The following is a 13,589-nucleotide window of genomic DNA, read 5'->3' on the forward strand; positions in this document are numbered from 1 at the left end:
AGTGATGTCCCAGTTGAGATGGATTTCTTATGCTCCAAACTCTTCCCTGACTGTGTTCCCAAGGGAAAAAGTGACACATTTTAACATTACACAGCAGTTTGTTATACTCCATCCCAGGAACTGTTTATCTTCAGTGTCTCATTGTAATGCCCTTCGGTGCAGATATTTATTTCTCTAACAGTAACAATGGCCTCATGGGGTTGTTTGTATCGTGGTGCATGGGCTTCCATAAATACTTCCGTAAGCAAAGCAAGAATTAAGCATTAATGCTGCAATACAAGTTAGTATTGAACTTGTGGCTGCTGGCTCCATCCCACACTGCTGCAGCCAAGGGAGCAGGGCTGGGCTTTGGATTGGAGTGGACCAAGGCTTTAGGGGCTGGATTTGGGCATTTTGATGCCCCGGGGTGGGATGTTGACATGGAGGTGAGCCCAGGGCTGTTGCCATAAAGATGTTGACTGGGTTCCATGGGTGCAGGAGCACTCTCACTGTGCCAGGGTGAGAATTGAGGTGTCCAGAGGCAAAAGCTTTCCATGGGGTTGGAGTTGGGGTCCATAAGACATAATGATGCAGATCGCTGGGGCTGGGTAAGAGTGAGGAGGTGCAGGAAGCAGCTTTTACATCTTCATCACCCTGATGGTCTGTTCCCCTGCTTGGTTCCCTGATGATTTCACTTTCTGTGTGCAGAACATGCGTGGTGCCCACCAGGATGGAGGGCGTCATCCTTTCACCATGAACTGTAGAGCCCTGAAGTGGGGCTGTCCATGAGCCTTTGCAGCCAAAATCCTTTTGGGCTTTAAAAGGGCAATGCTTCTTCTCAAAGAGCAGATGATTGCAGTGTGGTATTTAAGCTGCCCATGTTACCAATACACTTCCTCCACAGCTCTGTATTGTTGGCTCGAGACCTTTTCTGGGTTAAATTGACTCACCATTAGCTTATCCTAGCTTGGATTTATGGTTTATTACAAATATTTTCCTATTGGAAATGCTCTGCTCCTGTCTGATGTTTGCTTTTGGTGTATTTATAGAGGATTCATAGCCTTCGTCTCGCCAGACGACACACAGCCCAAGCTGTGTTGGACTCTTCCCAAGTGCCAGGTTCCCTGCTCCTCTTCCCATCCCAGCGTCTTTGGTGTGCTCCTTTCCCTGTGTGCATCCATCAGGCTCCAGTGACCAGAACCAATGACCACATTTCAGATGTGGTTCCCTTACTGAGACTCTCATAGAGGGTAGAATCATAGAACAGTTTGTGTTGGAAGAGACCAAGGTCCAAACCCCTCCAATGAGCAGGGACATCTTCAACTAGATCAGGTTGACTCTTGGAGTCCCCTGCCTTGCAGGAGTCATTTCTTTGTGTGTGTTGGCACCCAAGAAGGTGGATTTGGGTGATGAACACGGTAGCTGAGCTCTGACAGCTGGAGTGGAAGCATCCCACCCTCTGTTACCCATTGAAACGAGATTTCTCATCTGAATAAGTCAAAGGATGGGGTGGTTAATCACCCATCCCACTGCATGAGCTGTGGAGGGACCTTGGTGACCTCCTTGGGCTTGATGGACAGAACTCGAGGAGCCGAACATTTCCCTCACCTTGTCTCTTGCAAAATGCCCCCATTTCCCCAAAAGCTCAGCAAGGAAAAGCCCTGCCGTGTGTTCTGTCCTGCTGCTGTGTTCCACCTCCTGCCCGCTCTGTTGTGCTGCTGTTTTCAACGTCCAGTATCAGCAACGCCGTTTTCAGCTTAAATCTCCAGGAGAGCACGGATTGATTCTTCTTCTTCCCCCCAGCTCCAGCAGAACCCATTGCAGCGCCGCAGGGCTGCACTAGATGTGATGTTCACAGGTTATTTATATCAGAGGAAAATACTAGACTGCCTGCTGCCGTGGCATGTCTGTGCCCCACCGCCCTTCCCGTGGGCAGCACCCACAGCACAGCACCAAGAGGTTTATATATAGCATCCTCCATATGTTGTATTGGGGGATGGAAGGAGGAGAGAGGGCTGGGGGGGGATCATTGGAGGCTTTGGGGGGACAAAGGGAGGTGGAGGTGCTGTGAGGATGCAGTGATGCTTTGGGCTGCAGGTGAGGCAGGGAATAAGAGAGGGGAAATCCTTTCCTGGAGCAAAATGGGTTTGGTTTTCCTGAGCAGATGATGGAAGAGGTGAAGCAATCATAAAGGATCTGCTGGTGGGAAGCTGAGGCTGGAGGAGTGGAAGGGAACATCATCTCCTGTGGCCACCCGCTCTTCCCCCTTTCATAACTCTCATCCTGAAAAATTGCTATAAAATAGGATATCAAAATAAGGTTTTGATAGGAAATTCTCTGCTCCCCAGGCCCATAGACTTTTAGTTTTTCTTCTGTTGACATCTAAAATCCATTTGGCTCCTGGGGTAAAAATTCCTCGGTGGGGAATTGTCTAAGGAGGACCTGAATCTTATGTGGAAATGTGTGGAAAAAGCTAAATCTCTTCCCACACCCCATTGCTGAAGCATTGCTTTGGATGCGAAACCAAGACTTACACTCCCATATCCTGAGTTAGAGCAGGGGTTTCATAGAATCCCAGACTCGTTTGGGTGGGAAGGGATCTTAAAGCTCATCCAGCTCCAGCTGGATGCAGGAGAAGCATTTCCCTCACCGATGTAACTAAACTACTTGGGGTTTTTCCCCCTGCTCTGATAGACAAGCTCTTTGCTGTCATTCTGTAGTCAGAGCCCCCATCTGAAGCACATCCTTTTCCATTAAAATAAGTGTTTACTTAGTTGCCACGTTCACCACAGTGCTTTGAAATCACATCACTCAAAGCACTGACATTTATAGGCGATGCCAATTAAATGGACATAACTACAGCTGTCAGCAGTTCCAGCAGGGCATGGAGTGAGGGTTCCTTGCAGTGGTAAAAACCTCTCTGCCCACTGCTTGTCTTCAGGTGTCCTTGTACCAGCAGTGATTCTATTTAATCACACAATGACTTCAAAGCTTTCCCATCCAGCCAGGTTTGCGTTAGGAGAGAAATCGCGTTTTCCTAAAGGATGCAAAAGCAAACGGGACCAGCTCCGAAGCTGAATCCTGCCTGCAGGGACTGCTGTGCTTTAGCCTGGAGAGGGACCAGGAGGAAATAGAGCAAGGTTATTACCCATCAGAGTGGCTGCAAAATGGGAAGAGCGAGCAGGTGATGGGGAGGCGTGAGCTTGGCTGCGGAATGAAGTCTTGTCCTTGCAGGAGCAAATCCTGGTTATCTCCTGGTGGTGCTGGACCGCTGTGAGCTACACAGCATCCTCCAAGCTGGAAAGCTAAGCACAGATCCTGTGGAGGAGCTGGACATGGCACAAGTGGGTCTGATGACCCACATGGACCTTACAGTCCCATGGAGGCTCTCAGCACAGGTCAGGGTAGTGATAGCAGTGGGATCACCGCTTGGGATGGTCACCCACCCCAGTCATCTTCTTTAGTCCCAGTTTGGGACTGTTGTGTCTTCCCATGGAATCCACTTTCCTGGAGAGGTGTCAGGATTCGGAGGGGCTTTCTGGGGGGCAGCAGTGCTCAGAGGTGGGAAATCTCCCTGGCACCTCTTCAGACATCCAGCTTTAGAACCCACACCTCCTGACTACCAAGTGCACAGAGATGCCGTCTCCCTTTAAACAACACCAAAAGCTGGCTTGGACCCCTGGGCTCAGCCTCCGAGGTATCCCAGTCCCCTCCATCCATCTTCCCCAACAGGAGCAGCAGCAGAGCCCGGCCCCAGTGCTGGGAAATCTGCTTCCATCTGGCTCTGCTACCAGCCAAAATTAGCAGCAGCTCCTTCACTGTTTAATATTTCAAGATGTTCTGGGGGAAGCAGCGAGGCTCCTGAAGCGGAGGGATGTGAGGGCTGCTCCTGTGCCTTTAAAGCCTCGCCTTCCTTCAGCTTTTTCCTTTTTTCCTTCTTTTTGGGTTTGGTTTTTTTTTTTCATCTTTTTGGATCATCCCTATCCCTGCGGTGGCAGCAGCTTGCTGAAGCAAAAGCTGGCAGATGGGTGGCCCAGGAGGCTGGCACCCCCGGCTCTGGATGCGGGGAATATTGCTTCCTTCCAGAGGGAATTTCTCCCTTCCTCCTGCAGTATTCCTGGCAGCAGCTTCTAGGGATGGAGGTGATACCTGTGTTTTTGGCCATCCTCCTTCCCGTGGTCACTCTTCCCAAAGGATGCTGAGGTGGAAAGGGCATTTCTTTTCCTTCCTCACTAAGAAGCATCATATAAGCAGCATAACGTGGCAGAAACAACCCTCCCTGCCCTGGTATGACCCTGTCAGAGAAGCAGGTTGTGAGCCACTTTATTAATGATTGAAGCTTGAGCTTAACAGGAGAGAAGCAAGGAACTGAAATATTCATTTGCTGGCTCCTCGTGTCCAGCAGAAGCAGTTTAACAGCCCTGGGCTCGGCTTGCTGCCCGCTCCTCCTGCCCCGTACATTATGTAAGGAGCTTTTTAATAATATACGTTGAGACATATGGCCTCTCAGATTTAGTATGCAAATGCAATATGCTCAACTAAAAATAGCAGATATGCTTAATGTAGTTTTGTTATAACACCTTCTGGTACTTGGTGAGTAATGAATCGCTACTGCGCTTTACAGAGAGCTTGGAACGGGGTGAGCAGGGATAAATCTCCTCTCCGGGCTTAGGTTTTGTGGTGAAGGAGCTCGGTTGTGTTCCATCTCCTGCCTCTTCCAGCACGGTGACCACATAATCAAGTAGAAGATGCTCAAATAAATGCTTAGTGGGAGATGAAGTGCAGTGGGAAAAGCTTTGGCTCCCAGCTAGGTGTAGTTGTTGCCTTGTATAGTGGAGCATTCACTTGTGGTTTGGGGTTTATAGCCTCTATATATTATCAGAGTTCACATTTGTAGGGGTTGTGCAGTGGTTAAATCCCAGCAGTGCAGGATGAAAACATCAGCTCTGTGCCCTTATCCCTTAGGATTAGATGCAGAGGCTTTGCTGCTGCTTTTCCAGCCTTTGGGCCATGGGGATAGGGAGAAGGACACAAGATCCATCTCCTGCCCTCCCCAAATCTCCCTTTCAGTCTCCCTCTCACAGGCTCTGCAGGCACGAGGCTTTTTAACTTCCCTCTGGGTGCAAGTCCCTTCTCACTGAAGCAAAGAGAAATAACAAACCAGGGGGGTGATTTCATGGTGACAGCATTGCTCCTGTCCCCTTTGCTGTGCAGTCAAGGTGGGGAAGCAGCCCTCGTGCTCCTTCTGTGCCCCTTTCGAGTACAAGGAGGTGAGGTTTTTCAGTGTTCTTTCAATAAAATACCAGAAAAAAGGGGAGAAAACCCCCTCTGAAATACTCTGACTGTATCCCAAGAGGTAAGAGGAAGGATTGATTTACCTCTGTAGATAATACCGCTACCTTGCTTGCCTTTAACACAAGCTGGTGGCCTTTCGTGCTGGTGGCTCTTTCAGATTCAGGTCTTTTGAGTTTGTTTTCCCAGAATAGATCTTTAACCTCACACATGAAGTACCTTATGACTTGCTGTAGTGGAGCTTGTCCCATGGTGCTTCTGTGCTGTTCTTCACCTGCTCTCCATCATTATCAGAACCTCCGGTACTCTTGAGGTCATCACCGGTGTGCTGGAGCCACGTCTGCCGATGCCATCCTGGCCGATGTTTGGGGGTTTCAGATCACTTACCACCACCACGAGAATCCACTAGGAAATGATCCTTTTTCCCCCATCATCCCAACACTATTCAAGAGGACCAGGGGAACATGCAGCTCCTGCTGCAGGTTGCCAGCAGCACCTTGAAGCAGCAAGGTTTGATTTCATAGCTGCAGTGAAGAGTTTGTAGACAGATAAGCTGGTTACCTCTGTCGGTTCCTAAGCCCTGCAAAGGGAACGCCTGGATTTCCCGTTGGGACTCGCTTCTGCTCATCCGACCCTATCGTAGTTGCTTATGGAGATTAAGGAGCTGGCTTGGCTCAGTGGAGGGAAGTTGCAATGTGACTCATCCTGCTGTAGGCACCTCCCTGAGATGGGATGAATCACTCTGGAGCTGCCTGCCTTGCTCCTCCAATGACAAGAGAAGCCTGAAAATAGATGTGAGTGTCCAGAGCTGGGCACAGGGCTCGCCCAGAGCTTGTGTTGGTGCTGTCAGCAGCAGTGAGTCCTCCGGCAGCAGTGGGTACCCCAGGAATGTCACTGCAGCATCCACAGGACCCAACGTGGACCATGGCAAGGAGATCACATTGGAGAGCGCTCGAAAGGTTGTGAAGGGAATAGCCTTGGAGGTGGTGTCCTGGTTTTTGGACTCTCAGCAGAAAGAGGATGAGGTTGAGACCTGTACTTAAAGGACTGGGTTGACTGTATCCATCCTCTATATGGGGCTGTATCCATCCTCCATATAGGGCTGTATCCATCCTCTATATAGGGCTGTATCCATCCTCTCTATAGGACTATAACCTGTAGATTGTAGGACTTCCTATCCTATCACCCACATCCTAAATGCAATAAACACCTCCTGGAAAGCCATTAGTGAGGTTTTCACCTCTTCTGCAACAGGGGCTCTTCTGCAGCTGCTTTGGGGACATTTTAGTCTCCTCCAACATCAACTTATTCCCATTCCCTTGGTCCAGCGCTGACGCTATGATGTGCTCCGTAGCAGCCAGACCTCTCTGAAGCTTGGCCAGATGGATGAGACCATGATGGGCTCCCCACTGCTATCGCACGGGGGTTTCTGTACCTCTTCAGTGCAGGTGAGCAGCCAGGCTGGGGTCACAGACACACAGCACAGCCCCACTGGGGCCCTCCCTCCTACTGCAGCTGAGCAGGACACCAGGGCTTTTTCCCAGACATCTCATTTTCATCCCTAGGGAAACCTGTAGTCCCTGATTGATCCCAAACCAGCAGCCAAAGCTCAGCCCACGGCAGCAAAATACACAGGACCAATTTCAAGCTGCTGCTTTTGAGTGGGGAAAGCGGCGTCGACTCAGTCGCCTGTCAAACGGATGCTCCCAAGCCTCCCTAAACCCTGTGGTGAAGACTCTTATTTCAGCTTCACTTAATCCTGTTACCAAGCAACTTCAAGCGAAGCAAAACATGACGCTTCCACAGAAACGGGAGCACGCACAGGGGAGCGGAACTGGTTTCACTGGTGCTAAACTGGTTTCCTTATCATTCCCCATTTTCCATGGTAAGCTTGTGGGTCCTGCTTTCTTGCAGGTTTCCATGGTGATTTGTTGGGTTTTTTTTTCCATCTATAAGTTTTTGTCTAGGAGCAATGTAAGTGTTGGGCATTGTTTGAGATTTCTGCATGGATACAGCCTGGGTGAAGCAGCAAGTTGGCTTCCCCAGGGCTGGGACCACAAGGCACAGCCTCTGGGTCAATGTGGGTCCTGGCTGCCCCACTGGTGTGGTGAGCACAACGTGCTCAGGAGGCGCTGGGCCGCAGGCAGACACTGGTGGGTAATCTGAGGACACAGACACGTCCCATGTGCTGCTGAGTTACATCGGAGGCGTGCAGGAGGGATTTAAGGGTTTGGTGGGAATGGGGGTGTTGCCATGATATTTTCCACAGCCAGAGCATCTCAGGGTGCTCAGCTTGGTGCTGGAGATGCCAGTGTAACCCAGGGTGATGGGATGGTGGTGGAGGAGCACCTGCTCTGATGCCCATCATTTCCATGGTGATAATGAGCAAAGGATGCTGTAAAAATTAGAGGTGAACCTCAGCATCTCACAGCATCTTCTGGGCATGTCTGTGCTGCAACAGCAACCCCTCTGCTCCCGGGGAGCCTTCCTCTCTAAGGGAGACAAGAAACCATGGTCTCAACATACCCTTCATGGGTGCAGTGCAGCCAGCGCAGGAGGAACCTCTGTGCTTCCTTCCAGATGCTGTGCTTGGTGCTGCCCATACCACTTGTGGGCACTCTGCCATGAGGTCGTCCCTGTCTTTGCTCCTCAGTAACCCTGGGATGTGAACTGAGCTTTGAAGAGCATGGAGGAGGCGCCGGTGACTCTTCCAGCCCAATGAGTGGAGCATGGTTTAGTGGTAGACTTGGCAGTCCTGGGGTAACAGTTGGATTTGATGATCTTAAAGATCTTTTCCAACGTAGCCGATTGTGTGATTGCGTTCCTTTTACTGAGGAAAACTGAGGGAAACTGAGGCGCGGGACAGCAAAAGTCTAGGGAGAACCCAAACCTCCCAGCTCTGTGCTTACTTCTGCACAGCACAGGAGAAGCTTTATTGCACAGAATAAACCTTTGGGCCGCTGAAGTGCAGTCATAATGTGAACCAGCTGAGAAAATCCTATCTGCTTTCCTGAGGTCGAGCTGTGTAGGATCTGCTTTGCTCTCCAAGTAGGAGGATCTTCTGTGCTGGCAGGTGACAGCTCCAGCTCGAAAGGACATGACACAAGGCTGGATCTTCAATTCTCAATCAATTAGTGCCAAGCCCAGCTTCAGATGTTAATTGCCAGCAAGAAGTGGATCAGTTTGGACGCAATCAGGCTGGGGAAGAGGGTCACTGCGTGCCTTTGGCAGCGTTTCTTCTTCTAATTGCAGCTTCTTGCATGTTCACAAGGATGAACTTTGTAGCCCACACCCGAAGCGTACTGGAGCTTTATTAAGCTCTTCCGAGCGATGCTGTGAGCAGAAAGCCCAGACGAAGTCATGGAAAGCCAAGCCCAGAAATAGAACACTGCAAACTGCAACATATACGCTCTGCAGCCAGCTTGATGCTGAATTAATCCCCAATTTAATTAACGCTACTCTAATACTTCCATGAAAAGAGCAGCTCGGGATTTGTTTGGAAACACAGTGCTGTGTACAGTCATATATATGAACGTATTTTAAAATGCAGTCCTCATGCAGTTTTTGCTCTGTTCTCAACCTGGATGCGCTGAGAAATGAATTTACAGGCACTGGTCCTCTGAAAAGTGGAAATGGAGATGTAGCGAAGGGCTGTGGTTGGGCTTCCCAACATCACAAAATCAGTTTAAAAATGGTAAGGTATGAGCCAGATCCTGGGTCACTGCAGTTTAGTTTTATTTTTAATGCCATTTGAGCCAGTCATAGAATCATAGAATGGTTTGGGTTGGAAAGGACCTAAGATCATCCAGTTCCAACCGCACTGCCACGTGCAGGGATGCCTCACACTAAACCGTGGCACCCAAGGCTGTGTCCAACCTGGCCTTGAACACTGCCAGGGATGGGGCAGCCACAGCTTCTCTGGGCACCCTGTGCCAGCACCTCAGCACCCTCACAAGGAAGAGCTTCTTCCCTGTATCCATCCTGAACTTCCCCTGTTTCAGTTTGAACCCATCACCCCTTGTCCTATCCCTACAGTCCCTGATGAAGAGTCCATCTCCAGCATCCTTGTAGCCCCCTTCAGATACTGTCAAAGGGTTTTCAGGGTTATTTTTCACCCTATTGATGGGTGATGCTAAAACTGCAAGAATTGGCAAAACCATGGCTGGGACACATCTCTGTGGGTGTTCACAGCCCTGGATGCACCCCTCCAGAATCAGGGTGATGGCCAGGGTTTGCCACAGAACCTTTTGGGCTTGGCTCTGCTTCAGGGATGTTCATTTTAGCTGGATGCACCCAGAACCAGAAAAGTCTTGTGCTTCTGGGCCCTGTGAGACCTTCCTCTTCCTTATGCTTGCAGCAAGTGTTTAACCCACATTAATGCTTCTCAGCCCCAGCACGGAGCTTGGAAAGATTTGAGATGCAGCTAATGAGGACTGGTCCAGGCATATTTCATCAAAGGGTTTCGTAGTTGGGCTTTTAATTTCTCTCTCGTGGTGGCAAACAGGGAGTTTGTAGTAAATGATTTCTTAGAAGTAGAGTTTTTCAAAGCCAGTTTCATGTTTATAGCTTCATCCTCGCATGGTTCTTGCAGGAAAAACGCGGAATGCTGCTGGGGGGTTGGCAACTTCTCCACAAAAAGCGCTGTTTATGCTGCTTTTCATCACTGATGAAAATTAATAACTGTGTGTTGTAAAAGCAGAGCTTCTTTTATGGCCTAAAAACTGCTGTCCCCTCCCCGGCCGTGATTAGAGCTGCCTACGTGCCATGGTTTTCTGTTTAAAAATACAAGTCCTGTTGCTTTTAAGTCTCTTATGGATAGTTGCAGGCTATAGGCAGTCCTGGGGTAAAGGTTGGACTTGATGATCTTAAAGGTCTTTTCCAATCTGGTTGGTCTATGATTGTATGATTCCATTAGAATCTTGTTTGATATGGATTTGATACGAATGTACAGGGGTTTATCCACAGACAGACTTCAAGGCAACACCTAGGCATGGGAAATACATGGAATTGAGTCAGAGCAGAGCAGATCCTGGTGTAAAAAAGGGCAGAATAATTTGGGATGGAAAATGTTTCGACAAAACGGTTCCCGTTGCCCAACAAGTGAGACTAAATAGAAGCGTTCTCCTCCAACTTGGCAGGTAATTGCTGAAGGGAGCATATGGTATCTCCTCTGAAGTACTGGAAGGGGATCAACGCCAGGCAAAGTGATGGAGCAGGTGGGATCAGTAGGAGTGGGCGTCGTGTGGGAATGACAGGACGGGGATTGACATTGGAGGAGTTGGTGGGGGCTCAGGAAAGGGTTTGAGCCCGTTCTGGGGTGTGTTCACCTATGGGGCTTGGGCATCTAGGTGCTGAGGCCTCTGCAGAGCTCAGGGCTGCTGTGGTGCTGTTGAGCAGTGATGAGGTTGGATGGGGACACTGCATTGACAAAGCTTCTGAGGAAAGGTGGCTTGACCCTCAGCACTGGGGTGTTTCAAAGGGTCACCTCTGGGGAGGTGTTGGCAAGGAGGAGACCCTCAAATGGAACCCCTCATGTGTTGGGAATGCAAAGCTTGAGCTGACAGGGAGCTTGGATGTGGCAACATCCATCTGATGCCTCTTGGAGCAAGGGGAGCCCAATTACAGCTGAGCAAAAGCAAGGCAGGGTTTTGTCACAGTAGGGTTGCGTTGCCTCCATCACGGGAAAGTGGTAGGGAGTGATTTGGGTTGTGGTTGTTGGGTCTTGCACATAAGTACAGGCCAAGAGCAAGGATGATCAATGCCAGCCTTGCTCTGGGAGGCTTCAGTGTAGGGAAAAGCCAAAATTAACTCATACTTTCTGTGCCAGCATCCCACCAGCATGGGATTCAGAGGAGATGCACTCAAGCTCCACATCCACCACATGCCACCCCATGCAGTAAGCAATGCTCTGTGCCCTAAGCCATGGCAATATATAGTTACCAAAAGCACTTTTGTCACAAGGAGGCAAAAATAAATTATTATTTGCATGGAGCATTGCAGAGCTCATGCACAGGCAGGTAGATAAGCATGAGCACCAGAGGCATCAATCGATGAGAGCGTGTGTTTAAGAGTGAGCCTTGCAGGTCAATACATCTCTGGCTGAAAGTCCAGCTCCAGCTGCGTGGAGCTGAGCCCTGACCAAGTGCATGGAGAGCTCACTGCCATCCCAGACATCTGCAGGTGTATTCCAGACCTAGGAAGGGAACTTTGAGTCCTGTTTGTCTTCAATTTGTGCCTTAGGTAGAAAAGCTGGGGTTTGAAAGTTTCATAGATCCAGCTGCAAAGGTTGCCAGGGTCAAGTGCTTGAGATATGGAGATGCTGCTGGATGAGATGTGGCTGCAGGTGCAGAGCATCAGGTTTTGTGTAGCCAGCGTGTAAAGCAGCCTTGCTGTCACAATGGGGCTCTAAAAATGTTGTTTGCTCCTAAAATCTGAATGCAATTCTCAGCCTGGAGAAGAGAAGGCTCCAGGGAGACCTTAGAGCAGCTCCAGTGCCTAAAGGGGCTGCAGGAAACCTGGAGAGGGGCTTGGGACAAGGGATGTAGGGACAGGCCAAGGGGAATGGCTTTAACCTGCCAGAGGGGAGACTGAGATGAGCTCTTAGGCAGAAGCTCTTCCCTGGGAGGGTGCTGAGGCGCTGGCACAGGGTGCCCAGAGAAGCTGTGGCTGCCCCATCCCTGGCAGTGTTCAAGGCCAGGTTGGACACAGGGGCTTGGAGCAATCTGCTCCAGTGGAAGGGGTCCCTGCCTGTGGCAGGGGTTGGAGCTGGAGGAGCTTTGAGGTCCCTTTAACCCAAACCAGTCTGGGATCCTCTGATATGATTTTGTGCAGTGTGTGGTTTGAGGTTGGCAGGGAGGGTTTATTTGCTCACTTGGAGTGAAGGTGACAGCAGCGCATCTTGCTGGGGTCTCCAGAGGTTTCTGATCCAACCTTCTCGGACCATCACTTGTTAAGCACTGTGACTGATCATGCTTAGCATGACAAATCCATGCATAAGCCCATTCCCATCCTTGCAGTCTCTGTCTTCGTTTGCCTTGGGAGCTATGAGGTGAGCAGGATCCAAGAAAGTCCTCTTGGGAGAGAAAGGCTGATGTGTTTGCTGCCCAATTGAGTCAGCAGTTACATCTTCTTAAGCAGTGGGGTCCCGATACCTGATCTCTAATCCTCATGTCATCCAGTAATACCTTACTCAACCCTTGCCCTTCTCCTCTGACCATATCATTGCCTGCTGTAGTGTCTTCTGTTGTTGTCTCCTGTGCAGTCCCTGGTGTAACAGCTCTGTGGCTGTGATTCCTTGGTGCCGAGTTTCTATCAGTGCTTCAGACTGAACACAGTGCTGGTAAAAACCGAGATACGTAACAGAATAGTAGAAAAACACCACGAAAGAGTAAGAAAATAAAGAATGATTCATCTTTAAACAGAAGCTGTTTAGACGTGGAGGTGGTATTGCTGGTCACAGGCATGGATTCGTATTAGTGGGTAACATGGTATTTAAACCAAATTATGCAGAGTTAACAACTTCCTTTGCAAATCAGTCCCCCACCCCTTAGGCCCATATGTTCCCTCCAGTTGGCTGAGATGTGAGACCATAGCAGCAGTACTAAGGAGAGGAAGGTTGCATGCCCCAGCTGTGTGAAGATGCCTGTGTGATGAGAGGAGCCCAGAGTGTTCCTGTGTCACACTCGGGGCTGATTTGCATCCCATTAATTCTGCTTCATAAAGTCTCTTTTGGGTTGGTTTTAGCTCCTCGTGGAAGAGGGGGACTGACCTCGAGTCACTTGGTATTCAGCATAGCTTTGGGATGTGGGAACCTCACGTCACCCTTAACTCAGCGATGTGTCAGCCCCTGGGCTGCAAATGCCTTTGTCCAGCTTGGAGCAACTTCAGCTGCCAAAAACATGAGCTCCTTTGAATGTAACCCACTTTTTGGTTATTTAATTCCCTACATTGTCTCCCAAGTGGCCTCAGGCTGCATCAAAGGCTTTCAGCGTAGGAAACCTTATGGACAGTAGAAACCTCTGTTTGGAGGAAAGAGTTTATTTGTTTTAGTAATAAGGGAATGAATCCTGTAACTAAAAAGCAGCTAGAAAGTAGATGTCACCTCCTGTTTTCTCTAGCTTGGAAGTACAGAGCAAGCTGAAGAAATCATGAATCTGTGTTCTAGAGAGGGTGAGCCCTTGGGATAGGCAGCAGGGTAAAGGACCAGGAGCCTGGGGATGCTCTTGGTCCCGATGGGCAGCACTGGTGATGTTGGCTGAGTCCAGGCTGTCCTCTGCTCATGCTGCTGCTGCTGGGTTTTCTTCCTCAATGCCCAGAAG

The 13,589-nt window shown here is 49.7% G+C and overlaps 1 protein-coding gene across 3 annotated transcripts in view; it reads left to right on the forward strand.

The window, feature by feature from the left end:
• Positions 1 to 13,589, forward strand: part of LOC133280874 (acid-sensing ion channel 2) — a 431,335-nt gene that overhangs the window by 397,788 nt on the left and 19,958 nt on the right. The window lies entirely within an intron of this gene.

The sequence above is a fragment of the Pezoporus flaviventris genome, unplaced genomic scaffold (genome assembly GCF_033815535.1).
Source record: "Pezoporus flaviventris isolate CSIRO_AGI_PZ_B2104156 unplaced genomic scaffold, CSIRO_AGI_Pfla_v1 ptg000091l, whole genome shotgun sequence".
NCBI lineage: Eukaryota > Metazoa > Chordata > Aves > Psittaciformes > Psittacidae > Pezoporus > Pezoporus flaviventris.